The 15,874-nt window shown below is 48.5% G+C and overlaps 1 protein-coding gene across 12 annotated transcripts in view; it reads right to left on the bottom strand.

Moving 5' to 3' along the window:
• The window catches only part of MARK2 (microtubule affinity regulating kinase 2), a 71,836-nt gene that overhangs the window by 29,749 nt on the left and 26,213 nt on the right, over positions 1-15,874 (bottom strand). The window lies entirely within an intron of this gene.

Below are 15,874 nucleotides of genomic sequence, written 5' to 3'. Positions count from 1 at the left end.
GACAGATCAGAGCCAGTATCTCCCTCACCTTCATATACCCTCAGTGCCCAACAGTGCCCACACCTAGCTGGCCCATGTTACAATACTTAGGGAACAAGAGAGGCACAACTTTTTGATCTTTAAAGTTGCCCACTCTCGACCCCACTCTCGACCCCAAGAGATATGGGTAGAGGAAGGAAGATCACAATTTCTTGCTACCAGCCCCATTTCCCCTCTTTCAAGGCATTCGTTGCCCTCGAAGTTGGTTGGTTACTATCTGTCCTTCCTGCTAGACTACACTACAAAAGGAGGGACCTTGGTATTTTTTTTTGAGACAGAGTTTCTCTCTGGCCATCCAGGCTGGAGTGCAGTGGCATGATCTCGGCTGACTGCAACCTCTGCCTCCCGAGTTCAAGCGATTCTCCTGCCTCAGCCTCCCAAGTAGCTGGGATTACAGGTGCCCACCACCATGCCTGGCTAATTTGTTTTTTTTTTTTTTAGTAGACGGGATTTCACCATGTTGGCCAGGCTGGTCTCGAACTCCTGACCTCAGGTGATCTGCCTGCCTTGGCCTCCCAAAGTGCTGGGATTACAGGCGTGAGCCACTGCACCAGGCCAGGTCTGTCTTATTCATGGCCCAGAACAATGAAGTACTGAATGAATAAATGTGCACAAATGAATACATAAGAAAACATTTTGTGATGTCTTCATGACAATCTCTGGGACCAACTGATAACCGATAGCCCACATCAGTGTACTCTGCAAAAAACACCCATGAGGGTAGTGAGCCACGAGATCCCCTATCCCAGTGATGGATGAAAGTGAGTGATCAACAAGGTGAGCTGGAGACAGACTCAGAATATAGGCACAGCCAGGGACCAGCAGGGCCCATCCCACTTGCTCCCCTGAATCAAGCCCTAGCCTTCCTTTCATCGGAGGGAAAACCCTCTCCTTCAAACTTCCTGCTGCCCATGACAACCACCAGGTCCTCCCACTTAAGACAGTTCTCTCTGCCTCTCTACATTTAGTTTCTCTACTGCTTTGCTATCAAAACCATTGTGTCTTGCTGTGACAATGAATGCAACTCAAGCCATTCTAAGAGCTACTAATTGGGGACGGACAGTGACTTGTATAAGAATCTAGGAGACAATTATTTATTGTTTGCCACACTAAGAGTTCTGCTTTGATATTTGTTACTTGAACCAATGTACTGACTCTAAGGCCCGGTTAACTCTAGGGTGCCAAAATAATTTCACCCATACACACCTGCCTCCTGTCCTGCTGCAAAAATCAGCATTCCCACCCTGCCCCCAACCCCTCCCCAAACTGCCTCCTGTTACAGAAAAGCAAAAGAACTAAAAACGGCAGCTGGGGAGCTCAGTTGACTCACCCAGCATAATCATCTCCTCCCAGAATCTCCCATCTTCTCCTGGGGTTTTTGCCAACACAAAGTAAAAAAGAAGCATGAGATCTTAAAAAAAACAAAAAACAAAAAACTCAGCATTTATGCAACACTCTTTCTACCTGGGTACAGATTTAACCCTTTGTTTCTGCCCTTTCCAATGTGGTTTCCTTAAAACTTGCTTGTATGCTGAGGATAAGATCCAGCCTGGAGCTGGGAAACAGGCCTTCTAGACCCCCTAGTCCCAGCATTGCTGCTGGAAAGTGCAGAACAAGACATGTGCCTCTTCCTGCTGCATCTTTCTCTGGAAGTGAACAAATACTGCCTCCCTACTCCTCCAGTTTCAAAGAGGGAGTTGAATAAGGAGGAGGAAATGTCAGAAAAAAATACTGGGACAAAGTTTGTTGCTCCAGAAGTCACCATGGCCAGAGGTCAGAGCACATCAGAAACCACCCCAAGGCTGTCACTGCCACCCTCACCTCAGAACTGTCTCCCTGTTGGGCCAGGCTGCAAAGTGGCTACTCCACTTAAGTGACCACTAAAAATCCAACTGGCCGATCTTTCTAGAAGCAAGCCCTTACTGGGCTGCTCCTGCTGAACGGAGAGGTGCTATCTTTCTCCTGTAGCAGATCATTAAAAAACCAAGCAGGAGAGGGAACCTAAGTTGTGGAATGAGGGCATCCTGTTTCAGGTGCTACTGGACTATGGATCAAATCAGCTGACATGGAGAACCCAGACAAACCTGCCCCTCAAGGCAATCACAGAAGACAAGGGTAGCTCTCTAGCAACCTTTCTGGGTGGGAAGAGGAGGGTGCTTCTTTTCTGTCATTCGGCATATAGGAGGACAACTTACTTGTGTGATAGATAGTGCCATGACCACAAAAATGTGATTTTTTAAATGTTTTTTTTTTTTGAGACAGAGTCTCACTCTATCGCCCAGGCTGGAGTGCAGTGGTGTCATCTCAGCTCACTGCAACCTCTACCTCCTGGGTTCAAGTGATTCTCCTGCCTCAGCCTCCAGAGTAGCTGGGAGTACAGGCGCTCACCACCAGGCCCAGATTATTTTTTTGTATTTTTAGTAGAGATGGGGTTTTACCATATTGGCCAGGCTGGTCTCAAACTCCTGTCCTCAAGTGATCTGCCTGCCTCGGCCTCCCAAAGTGCTGGGATTACAGGCGTGAGTCACCGTGCCCAGCTGAATACAAAATAAAGAGACACTTCCACAGGCAAATGCAAATCTGTTGCAGCATATTAGTCAAGAAATCCCCAAGTTACCAAAAGTTCTGTTCTGAGAAGGAACTCTTTTTCCATAGAAACATGTTACAAATGGTAGCTGTGTTCTCAGGCCAGCCCATGAGGTCCCAGCATAGTATTTCAAGGGGTACGTGAATCGTACTTAAGACTTAAACCATAGCCCAGAACAGGAAATGAATTCAGAGTTCGAACTCAGGACCCAGGAACAGATCTTTGCTCTCCAAGCACCATGGGCAACAGACACGGGGGGTCCCTAGTCTTCAAGCTCTGGGTGAGGGCTTGAATCAAGAAGACTTGAGCCAGGTGCGGTGGCTCACTCCTGTAATCCCAGCACTTTGGGAGACCGAGGCAGGTGGATCACGAGGTCAGGAGATAGAGACCATCCTGGCTAACACGGTGAAACCCCGTCTCTACTAAAAATACAAAAAATTAGCTGGGCGTGGTGGTGGGCACCTGTAGTCTCAGCTACTCGGGAGGCTGAGGCAGGAGAATGGCGTGAACCCAGGAGGCGGAGCTTGCAGTGAGCCGAGATCGTGCCACTGACTCCAGCCTAGGCGACAGAGCGAGAGAGACTCCGTCTCAAAAAAAAAAAAAAAAAAGACTTGAACAAGAGAGCTTCAAAGCATTTGGGGTAGAACTTAAGGCTGGGTAGGAGAGAGGGTCTGAGGAGATATAAACCCAAATGGAGATGAGGAATGAGGCTGGGGGAAAAGAATTTTAAATGGGTGCTGCCTTACACAAAAGAAGAGCTAATTAAGGAAGACTGGGTAGAACAACTTCCAGCTAGAGGAGAAAAGACAACCTGCAACAGTACCCTGACATAACAGGGGCAAATGCTCTTTACAACTGTCTTCCCTACTAGGCAACCGATGCGGGGGCTGTGCTTCATACCTGCCTTACTGGGCTTGCCACTGCTGCTGCAGTCTCAACCCTGCACTGAGAACCGGATCCTGTTACTAAGTGGCCATGGCCTGGGCAGGTATCCTGGCCAGCTTGCCAGATCAATGGAGGATTCATTTGTCAGCAGTTAGGTGAACAGTGGAAAGCCCGAGCTTCTCAGTGAGACTGAGTATATGTCAGCTTATGGCTTTAGGCTGAAGGTGCCCCTCAAAGCCAACCACTGCTGTTTATTCACTGGCGGCAATGACAATTTTGCTCCAAGGGGCCCTTGCTGTTTGTACTTTCTACCTAGGAGCAGAGTATGGCAAACCAGATGACAGCCATTTTCCATTACGTGTAGCTTATTAAAAAGCACTTTTTTTTTTTGAGACAGGGTCTCTGTCACCATGCTGGAGTGCAGTGGCGCGATCTTGGCTCACTGCAGCCTCGACCTCCCCAGGCTCAGGTGATCCTCCCACCTCAGCCTTCTGAGTAGCTGGGACTACAGGTGCCCACCACCACGCCCAACTAATTTTTGTATTTTCTGTAGAGATGGGGTTTCACCATGTTGCCCAAGCTCCTCTCAAGTGATAGGCATGAGCCACTGCACCTGGCCAAAAGGCACTTTTTATACTTAATTCATCCTTTCAGCATCCTATGAAAAGAGTCTGGGCTGGGTGCAGTGGCTCACGCCTGTAATCCCAGCACTTTGGGAGGCTGAGGCGGGCGGATCACTTGAAGTCAGGCGTTCGAGACCAAACTGGCCAACATGGTGAAACCCCATCTCTACTAAAAATACAAAAATCAGCCAGGCGTGGTGGTGGGCACCTGTAGTCCCAGGTACTCAGGAGGCCCAGGTGGGAGGATCACCTGTGCCTGGGGAGGTGGAGGCTGCAGTGAGCCGACATCATGCCACTGCACTCCAGCCTCGTTGACAGAGCAAGACTCCGTCTCAAAAAAAAAAAAAAAAAAAAAAAAAAAGAGTCTGATTGAACTGGTTTCTAAGAGAAGGGAATGGCCCAAGGCAGCAGAAGACCTGGGCTTTGAGCTTTCTAACCTCTGTGGTATGAACCTGGGAATGGCACTCTTCGGTGCAGAAGACCTGGGCTTTGAGCTTTCTAACTTCTGTGGTATGAACCTGGGAATGGCACTCTTCAGTGAGATTAGCTCGTGCACTGGTCGAAGCCCTCAGGAACCAGAACCACCCATTAACAAGTGGCTGGGAGGAAGGGGGCCGCTTTGGGGCATTGTTAGATGTGCTGCTACACAGACTGTGGACAAGGGAATGCTGGGTGTTTTGAAGGAGGCAAGCAGCCAAGTCTGTAGCTCTCCACCTCTGAATTCACTCAGAGATGGCAGGGAAGAAAAGATGGCTCCAAGAGGAATACAGCTCCTACCCAACAAATCCGAAAAGGCAGCTCTAACTGGCAATAGCAATGGCAGCATAAATGAAGACCCAAAGAAGAAACCCACCCAGGATACCTCTCATCAGTAGAATCTAGCTGGGTGGCCAGAGGCCATGGCTACCCATTCTGTTGCTCTACATAGTTCATGCTAACTACCAAGGACAAAGAACCCCACAGCCATAAAGGGGTCCCTACCAAGTCTTGAAAACAGTAGGTAAAGAATCAGCATTACAAAATATCCACACCATCTAAAGCATGGACAACAATGCCTGGCGACATGCTGGTTATTTCTATAATTCCATATCCTTTCCCAACTTATTCTGTAGGTTGCCAGAAAATATAACTTGAACTTCTTTACTCAAAGCTCATCATGAATTCTCTGTATCTCCAAAAGGAGATGGATGTTTTCTCCAGGAGAGTCCTGAAGTTGAAGGCTAAGTTCTGGTCATCTACACACATGGCTTGAACTTGGACTTGGGTTCAAGTCTGCACCCAGGCAGAAAGGCTGCTGTATAAATGGAGCTAGAAAAGGCTCCAGCAGCTCAACCATTTTATCCCTTCCACAAAAGGCCACTCTACTCTCCCCTGATGAAAACACACACATCCCGCCCTAGATGTATGGGCCTGGAAACTCTGCAAATCAACAGTCTTTATGGGAAATGTGATCAGTGTTTTACACACACATGCGTGTGCACAGTGTGGCCAGAGTAAGTCCATTCTCATACACAGTGCTCACTGAAGATGGGCGCTGCCTCTTCAGCTGTGAGACAAAGGAAACCTGTGTGCATGTGTATGGGGAGGGAAGTGATGGTGCTGGTGAAAGCTTAGCCACACTTCCAGCTCCTGAGTGTGTCTGCCATAGAATCCAGCAGCCTCTCTGGCGGCCAGGCCCCCATCACCACTGTCCTTCACACAACATAACAGGTCACTGTTTAGGATGATGGGATTTTTGGTGTTGGGTTTTGTAGCCCATGAACTAGCATACATCTGCCCCATCTCAAGGGCGGTTTCCTGAAACAGCTGCATGTCCTGGGCCCCTGCAGACAGGATTTGAGAAAGATAAACAAGATGCCAGAACTAGAAATTTTAGGGTGATAAAGAAGGAATGAAAGTTGGCCACAGTCTCACACCTGTAATCCCAGCACTTTGGGAGGCTGAGGTAGGCGGATCATTTGAGGCAAGGAGTTCGAGACCAGCCTAGGCCACATAATGAGATCCCCATCTCAACAAAGAAAAATTAGCTGGGCGTGGTGGCTCACGCCTGTAATCCCAACAACTTTGGGAGGCTGAGGTGGGCGGATCACGAGGTCAGGAGTTTCAGACCAGCCTGAACAACATGGTGTAACCCCATCTCTACTAAAAATATAAAAATTAGCTGGGCATGGTGGCACGCACTTGTAATCCCAGGTGCTCAAGAGGCTGAGGCAGGAGAATCGCTTGAACCTGGGAGGCTGAGGCTGTAGTGAGCCGAGATCGCACCACTGCACTCAAGCCTGGGTGACAGAGTGAGACTCCACCTCAAAAAAAAAAAAAAAAAAAAAAATTAGCTGGGCATGGTGGCATGCACCTGTGGTCCCAGCTACTCAGGAGGCTGAGGCAGGAGGATTGCTTGAGCTAAGGAAGTTAAGGCTGCAGTGAGCCTTGATTAGACCACTGCACTCCAGCCTGGGCGACAGAGTGAGACAGTCTCTTAAAAAAGGAGAAGGAATGAAATTATCCTCTTCTCACAGCTGAAAGCCCTACCCCATAGGAACAGACTTTTCCCACCCGGTCCTAAGGCCTCACACACACTCCCATTTACCTTTCTTCGTGGACCAGGATTCCTGCTGGTATCTCCACTCTACCCTGACAGCTCTACCATGTCAAGTGACCGTGGTATCTAACGCTGATGCTGGTTAAAGAGATAACCAAGGTCATGTGAGCTGGGCTGACAAGTTCTGCTGCACTTGTTTATAGACAAGGGGATTAAAACAACCTGTCAAGGGAGGGGAGGGGGCAAACCCTGTGCACAGGGCAAGCATTGGCAACATAGCATAGAGGCCTCCCGCCAAGAAATTTTTTGCTCAAATATAAAGCAGAAATCTCTCACCAAACACCAAACCAGTTAACTATGCCAAATACCACTTATGATCAAGTGACCTTGAGGCACTGCTCAATTTTTCCAATGTTCTTTGGGTTTTTTGGGGGTGGAGTGGAGGGGAAACTAGGAAGGTAGGCAACATAAGGTCCCTAAAAAGCCCCAAGTTCAATTAATACCCAAGCAAAGCATGTAGGGCTGAAAAAAGAGGAGATGTCTTAAGGGTATATTTGTATAAAGCAAGCATTCAATTCTCAGATGCCTAAACTCCCAATCAGAAATCAAAATGCCAAAACAGAACTTTCTGTGACCACTTATGTTGGAATCAGGAGGAAAGTAATTGTTTTTAGGTGCAGTTCCAGGGCAGAGGGGATAAGGCAGCAGGGAGTCTGGACACCAGGCCAAAGTCATCCTCTCTAACCAGAGGGTCAACCTGACAATAACAGTCGCTGGCCGCAAGACACAGGAAGGAAGAGGGAAAGGTGGTCAGCACCTGATCCCCTGGCCTCAGGCACTACAGGCCACAGAAGCTATACGGCTATGGCACAAAAGCTGACCCCTGGCTCTGTGAAGTTACAGGCTTTCCACTGCTCCTCTGCAAAACCATTTGTCACAGCCCCTAAATAACCAATCTTCAGGCTGGGCACAGTAGCTCATGCCTGTAATCCCAGTCCCTTGGGAGGCCGAGGCAGGCGGATCACCTGAGTTCGGGAGTTCAAGACCAGCCTGGCCAACATGGTGAAGCTCTGTCTCTATTAAAAATAAAAAATTAGCTGGGTGTGGTGGCGCATGCCTGCAGTCTCAGCTACTCGGGAGGCTGAGGCAGGAGAATTGCTTTAATCTGGGGTGTGGAGGTTGCAGCGAGCCGAGATCGAGCCACTGCACTCCAGCATGAGCAACAGAGCAAGACTCCGTCTCAGAAAAAAATAAAATAAAATAAACAATCCTCCCCATTCAGCAGGGTCGGGCTGCTACTGGCTGGTCTCTGCCTCAGGCTCTCAAGTCTTAGCAGCGAGAGGATGTTTCCTTTTGGGTTTTCCCACAGCTGGCTGTGGAGGTTGGCAGAAGACTAAAGTGGTGCCCCTTTCCTAGCCAGCCAAAGGGGGAAGGTGAAACAACTGCTGGCAGCCTGTGCTCCCACTCCAACATCCCCTTTCTCTCAAAGGAGCAGCTACCACTCTTGACCTTTCAGCCACTGTCTTGTTGAGGCCAGGGAAGATGCACCCAACCTAAGAAAACTGAAGGTAGTAAGTTAGCAACAAGAGAACGGAGCTTAAGAACTAAAGAACCTGGCTTTCGGGAAAAAAGGGATATTGTACTCTAAGAGATTCAAAGAAGAAACTCCCCAAACCACCCAGCCAGCTCTTCTGAAGAGCAGGGGTATTTAGAAGTGCTTTCCATTTCCCAAGCTATTAGAGAACAGGGTGGCCTTGGACAGACCTGGCAGACATCTAGCTGGGTCACCATCACCCCTAAGGAGACTGGTCTCCAGTAACAGCAGAATGAGTGCACACACCTGCCACAGAGTGCCAGCCCGGGACAGTAACGTGCTCCAGAGTTCACATACTCATGCGCCCAGGAATCTCCTCCAGATCACTGCTGACATGCAGAGCAGGGAGGTGGACTGAGTCCCGCTCTGAGCTGGTCACTCCAGTTTGCCTGGCAGGGTGGGGGTGGGGGTGGGGGTGGGGGCAGGGAGAAGTTGGGGAGAGGAGGAGGAGGAAGGGAGATTATGATTCTCTATTTTCAAGCCCTGCCCCTAAAACCAGGGAGGGAAGCGGCAGGGTTCCCGTTGCAGGAGCTCCGATCTCTGGGCACTACAGAGCCAACCAGCTGCATAAGAATTTTGGAGAACGTACACATCAAACAAGCTGGGAAAAGGAGGGGAAACCAACCACGGTAGAAGCGGGTTGGTCCCCTGCCAAGAACTCTGAATGGTACTCCTATCAGAACTAGAACATAGCAGGAGGTGGGCAGGTTTGTGGCCTCTGGGAAAAGGCAGGAGGGAAAGCAGTAAAGACTGGACAAGCATGGAAACAAAACTCACTCCCTGGCAGGAGACGACAGCCTATGGAGTCAGAAGTGAAATGCTGTCCCAGTAAACCTTTCCCAGTAGGACAATCACATTCTAACCTTAGGTCAATTTTCATGTGCTTCGCCGGCTGTGACCTGGACTCTGCAGTGTGGAACACGGTCACTTCTACAACCCTGTAAGTTAAGGTCTGCACTCCAAGCACTTGTGAGGGAAGAGGGACTCTCACTGGCTGTGTTGTGCAATCTAGTCTGTGGCCAAGGGCAAAGCAGAAGCCACAGATGACAGGCCCTCCCACAGGGAGAGGAAAGCTCCTCCCTTTCCAGAACACAGCCCAAGGCTGCCACAGAGAGGTGCTGTTGAGTGACAGAAATATTTGTCAGGAGTGGCCGGAGGAATGGCGACTACGTACTTCCTCTTTCTCACCAACTGCTACCATCAGCCTCCACTGGCTGCCTCTCAAAAGCCTGCAGAACCTCCGGTGGCAGGAGCGTTCTCTGAGTCATTCCCTCAAGAGAAAAGGGAAAGTGGGCCTGACTCCTGGGCCTGAAGAAGCCTCACAGTGCCCTCAGCCAGCCCTTGCTGCAGAGCAAAAGCCAAGGATTGAAATCCTGGACAGCCTACTCTTCAGCCACACCTGCGCACAGTGAATACTCTTCAGCCACACCTGTGCACAGTGAATACTCTTCAGCCACACCTGCACACAGTGAAAGCACTCCCTCTTACTCCAGAAGATGGCACATGGCGGTGGGGGGAGCACCAACACTCATCTCAAAAGGCACCCAGGACTGGGAAAAGGAAGTGATGGCTTCATATTTAAAGCATGCCTTAAAAAAACAACTTTCTGTATGCATGCATGTACACACACACACAAATATGCATATACACATACACAAACATAACTGATTTTATGTATGTGTGTAGGTATATAGACGTATACATGTAAAATTGATATCAAATTAGATCCACATGGTTTCTGGATTTTTGCCCACACTGTATTATGAGCTGGCTGTCTCCCCTTCCCCGCCTGCAGCTCCAGACTAACTCTCTTCCCTTCCTAGAGTCTCACTCTGGGTTCCAGCCACCTGTCTTCAAATGTACAATGGCCTCTCAGACCCCCAGGTCTTGGCCACAGCTTTCCACTGCCTGGAACACTTTCCCTCTAGCAGTCACTCCCATTCCTCTTTGTGGTGAGCCTCAGCTCAGACATTGCTTCCACCAGGAAGCTTTCCTGATCCCTGCATCACTTCACAGGGTCTCTCCGGACATTTCCCAGCTCGGGCCTTCCTGCAGTAGCACTTCATTGCTTGCTGAACGGCCTCCTTCACAACTCTTGTTGGCTGTCTTGTTCACTATTACACAGACTGAGAGCAGCATAAGGGAATTTCCAAGACTAAATCAATTCGTGTCTTCAGTGCCCAGCCACAGTGCCTGGTACCTAACAGGCTCTCCAGAAATGCTTTCCTGACTCACCACGGGAAGTCTCGGGGTCAGAGTCTTCTCGCTTTTCTCGGAGTGACTCCTCACCCAAAAGCTCTTTGCACAGCTCTGCTCCATGTGACCCCTTTTAGCCTGGGTCAGGGCTAGAATGCTGGTGCCCACTTTTAAATCATTCTCGGCCGGGCGCCACGGCTCATGTCTGCAATCCCAACACTCTGGGAACCCAGGTGGGAGGATCACTTGAGCCTAGGATTTGAGACCAGCCTGGGCAATATTGTAAGACCCTGTCTCCACAAAAATACAAAATACAAAATAAATCATCATTCTCTAGGGCCTCTGGCACCTCTATGGGCACAGTCTCCGGCAGGATTTCATAGCTGCTCTCCAGTGTGCAGAATTGGGGCCTGCTACCCTTCCACTTGTCCTTTCCCAGCTTGCCTTCTGCCGCTGAGGGCTGCAGCCAGCCCCTCTGAAGTGATGGCAATGGGGGCACGCTGCCAAGGGCATAAGATCCATTCTAGACCCAGCTCTGCGCAAACAATTTATGTCACCTTGGGCAAGTCATTGACCCTCCTGGGACTTTTGTTTCCATGCTTATAAAATGAGGCACTGGAGATGAGCCCTGAGTGTCTTCCTGTGTGGATGCGACAGCCCTCAGTGCCTCTGTGCTCACAAGCCTTCCAGCCCTCTTCAAGATCACAGCAGGAAGTGGGCATCGTCTGCATGTCCTGAAGATCGCTTCCTGACCTTGACTTATGTCAAGACAAGCTGCCTAAAAGTCTGGCTCCGGAAGTAAACCTCACCTAACATGCCTAAACACCAAGATGGAAAATCTCTTCCACCTAAGGCTGAAAAAATTAAAAGCAACCTAGGTAGACAACTCCAGAAATCAGGGTACTAAGCAGCAGCACACCTCAGAAACATGACAACCCTGAACTCAGGGTGCCCTCAAGAAGGATCATCTCCCTCCCTAGACTTCATTTACTCACAATTTACAAGCTCCTGGCCCCTCCCAGACTCTCCACATACCATAAAAATGTGGCCACAAGGTGCAGGGAAAGGCACAGTCTATTTCCAACAGGCCCCAGGGCTCTGCAGCCTTAGTTTGAGCAGCCCGGACTAGGCACAGCTCCTGTTAGGGTAAGTGGCACACCTAGTTCCTAGCACCTGCCCCCACCTGCAGCATGATTCTCTCAGCTCGGCGAGTCTGCAGGCTTCCAGGTGGGGAGCTGCCTGCCTGCCTGCCTGCCTGCCGCGAGCAGGTAATCCATGAAGAGAAACTGAGTTGGCAAAGCCTAGCAAGCAGCAGTTTCAGCCTCCCTGCCCAGGGTGGGGGTGGGTGGGGTGAGGGGGGAGCAGGGAGGCAGATACAAGCAGACGAGTTTAACAGGTCCTTATTTCCAACACCCCACACAGCTGTTGCCTTCTTCACCAGTTCAATAAAAGGAGATTCAAAAGTCAGATGACACTTTCATACCACACATCACAAAGACCAGAATCAAGGAAGAAGAAAATGGTCATCCTTCTCACTCTTCCCCCACTCACAGTGGCCTCGGAAAACATGGTCCCTAGTCTCACAGTTCATGGGTCAATCAGGAAAAGCGACTGATCCGCTCTGAGATGCTCAAAGGAAAATCTGGGTCCTCGCCATCATCAGGCGCTGAGCTGGTGTGAAATCAGTTCTTCCTGTGCCATGCTCCTGGGCTTTTCTCCCACTATAAATAACTCCAGCCTTCTGACAGACCACATGATCTCTCCAACGCTGGACAAAATTCCCAACACTAGTGTTCCTCTGCCCACCCATCAAAAAAGAGGCAAGACTGAGCCCACTGTAACCAGGAGCAACAACGCAGGCAGACACGTTGGTGTCAGGGGCAAGGACAGAACTCAGCAAAGCCAGGAGGGCTTGGCTCTCTGGCTCTGGTCCCCACTCCAGGAAGCCAGACGATTTCCTCAGCAGTGCATCCTCCCTGTGGTTTCCTCTCCGAGTTCTTAACACAATCCAGCAATGGTGTAAATTTTCTCCCTCATCTTCTCATCCTGAAAAAGCACTTCTTTGTAGTCATTACCACACCTACTTAAGATACTGGTTAAGACTTGTGACTTACATAGCCTAAGAATCAGATAGACTGATATCAGACTTACAAATCAATATGGACACACTTCCCTAAGAGTAACTGTAATGGAGAATACCCATGTTACAATTTTTTTAAGTAATTTTTTTTTTATTTTTTTGAGACAAGGTCTCAAGCAATCCTCCCACCTCTGCCTCCCAAGGAGCTGGGACTACAGGCCCGCACCACCACACCCAGCTAACTTTTCTATTTTTTATAGAGACAGGGTTTCGCTATGTTGCCCAGGCTGTTCTCAAACTCCTGGACTCAAGCAATCTGCCCACTTCTACCTCCCAAAGTGCGGGGATTACAGGCCTAAGCAACCACACCCAGCCTCATGTTACAATTTTAAAAAATTTTTGTTTCACAAATAATTCATTAAGAGGTGACCATGTGCAAAGTACTCCAACAGTTTCTGGGTGTCCGAAGTGATACAGAGAAGGATAAGATACAGTCCAGCCTTCAAAGAAGGTAACAATCTAGTAGGAGATAAGCACAAATCACACAATCCAGTGTGGGACCCAAATCCACGAACTGAAGTTATGGTCAGCCTATTCCCCCAATTTACTGTCTATGGCTTTTTTTTTTTTTTTTTTTTCAGAGGAACAATGGGCTAAGAGAGATCTGAAGATCCCTGTGTCACTTCCAGCTAGGACCTGGCCTTCCATGAATGAGGATGCCTGCCCACGGCGTCAGCCATGGTGAGATAGGCAGTGCTGGAATGAGAAGAAGCCAACTCTGGGAAACTCACTGAAGAACCAGTCATTTAGCTTTTCTTGTCTTTCATCTCCCTCTGGAAACTTGAGACAGGCCCAGTACACAAGCAAAGGTGACATGAGAAGTGCTTAAAAAACCCAAGTTGAAAATAAAGCCACTCAAGACTCTTGGTAATGGAAATGAAGTTGGAAAAAGCCCCTTACAATACCAACAGAAGAAATTCTCTTGGGAAGGAGGTGGAAGGGATTCCTGAAGTTCTATATCCAAAATCCCAATGTCACAAGGCTAGCTGTGACCAAGGAGGCACACTTATATATTTTTCCTTTACTTCCCAATTATTGGTTGTCTGGTTTCCCTAATTCCCATTCAACCAGTTCTATAGCTCAGCTCATAAAACTATACCTTGGCCAACTATGGTAGCTCACACCTGGTATCCCAGCACTTCAGGAGGCTGAGGCAGGCGGATCACTTGAGCCCAGGAGTTCAAGACCAGCAAAGGCAACACGGGGAAACCCTGTCTCTACAAAAAATGCAAAACATTTGCTGGGTGTTGTGGCACATGACTGTGGTCCCAGCTACTCAGGAGGCTAAGGTTGGGGGATAGCTTGAGCCTGAGAGGCAGAGGTTGCAGTGAGCCAAGATCATGCCACTGCACTCCAGCCTGGGTGAGAGAATGAGACCCTGTCTCAATAAATAAACAAACAACTGTACCCTTATCCATCAGGCTACCAGCAGGTTCACAGCTCTTCAGGAAGATAGCAGGGAGGAATGAATACTAATTCCTGACAGTGCCTGGCAAGAAACAAAATTCTCTAGACAGACAGAAGATTCTATGCCACCTAAAAAAAGAAAAGTCAGTTAATCAGAGCCTGGGGGGTAAAGATTAAGGCCCCAGTCTTCTGTTAGGAAAAAGACACAATTCTGAATCTAGTTCTCCTATCTTAAATGGGAAAAGCTAGTGAGACGGTTGGTCCAAATCACCTCAAAAGAAAATTACTTCTTGAAATTAAAACAAAAAACAAAAAAACACAGATGAGGATGAATGGGAACAGATTTAAAATCTTTCCTGTACAGTAGATAGTGGATTAGCTACACAAGCCTCTCAGAAATGATGTACCAAGAGGAATTTGATAATAGAAGCATTCTGAATGTGAAACTGGGAGTTCAGCACCTAAACGTTTCTTATTGAGAAAAATCCTCACACCACAGTCAAAATGAAGGTTTAACATCAGTGTTTGACATTTTGTCATTAAGAGATTGGTTTTAACAGTCTGGATTTGGCAGCCTGCCCTATCGGCTGTTTCACAAGCAGTTTCTGTGGTTTCAAGAAAGGCAGGGTGTTTGCTTTTAAACACTACTTTTTTTTTTTTTTTTGAGACTGAGTCTCGCTTTATTGCCCAGGCTGCAGTAAAGTGGCGCAATCTCTGCTCACTGCAACCTCTGCCTTCTGGGTTCAAGCAATTCTCGTGCCTCAGTCTCCCGAGTAGCTGGGATTACAGATGCACACCACCACGCCTGGCTAATTTTGGTATTTTTAGTAGAGACAGGGTTTCATCATGTTGACCAGGCTGGTGTCGAACTCCTGGCCTCAGGTGATCTGCCCGCCTCGACCACCCAAAGTAACACTATCTTAAAATATATATTTCAGAATAGGGTCCAACCATTACAAGAGAGAAAGAGGGAATGAAAACCAAACGAAATAAAGGAATGTGGTGCTACCAAACAGAACAGGAGCACACCAGAGAGCAGGGTAGAAGAGACAATATTCACCACCCGCACCAAAATAGCAAGACAAGCCAACTTAGTACTTCTTACTATCAAGTTAGAAAATTAGGACACAAAAGTGGCACTAAAGACATGAGCTTAATAAAGGGAAATCCCTACACAGAACTTCATCTCTCCAAAATCAACTTACCTGGCCCAAATCTATCTGTTTACTTGAAAAAGCACAACAAAACCACCCCAACAGTGCCACATCAATGAAAAGCACTGTCATCTAATCAATTAGCAACCACACCTCTCTGCCAGCATGAGATGTCGGTAATTAAGGTAGAGATTTTTCTCCCTGGGAATACAAGTACAGAAGGGCAGAGCCCCTATGGACCTAACCCATTATGACAGCCTTTTCATTAGCAAGGAAAGCACTGCCACACTCTCCAAGGAAGCCGTGGCCACAGCATTAAAGAACACCTGAGTGAATAGCAGCTACCTCTGTTGAGAGATAAAAATGTGTCGGAGATGGGGTACGGGAAGGGGCAGAACCACTCTGAAGAAAGCCAACAGGCTGTCTTTCTCAAAAAAAGTACATGGACCTTGGCTTTTCCACTCTTAACAAAAAGAGCACCTGTGGTCCCAGCTACTTGGGAGGCTGAGGTGGGAGGGTCGCTTGAACCTTGGGGGCCGAGGCTGCAGTGAGCTGAGATCACACCACTGCACTCCAGCTGAGGTGACAGAGTGAGACTCTGTCTCAAACAAACAAACACCAAAGAGATGGGTTCTAAAGTAGTTTAGAAATGGCACATAACTACATAACTGGGCTGGATACAATGGCGACTGCCTGTAATCCCAGCACTC

The sequence above is a fragment of the Gorilla gorilla genome, chromosome 9 (genome assembly GCF_029281585.2).
Source record: "Gorilla gorilla gorilla isolate KB3781 chromosome 9, NHGRI_mGorGor1-v2.1_pri, whole genome shotgun sequence".
In the NCBI taxonomy this organism is placed as follows: Eukaryota; Metazoa; Chordata; class Mammalia; order Primates; family Hominidae; genus Gorilla; species Gorilla gorilla.
The sequence above is the reverse complement of the archived record's forward strand: the minus strand, read 5'-3'. Positions and strand labels throughout refer to the sequence as shown.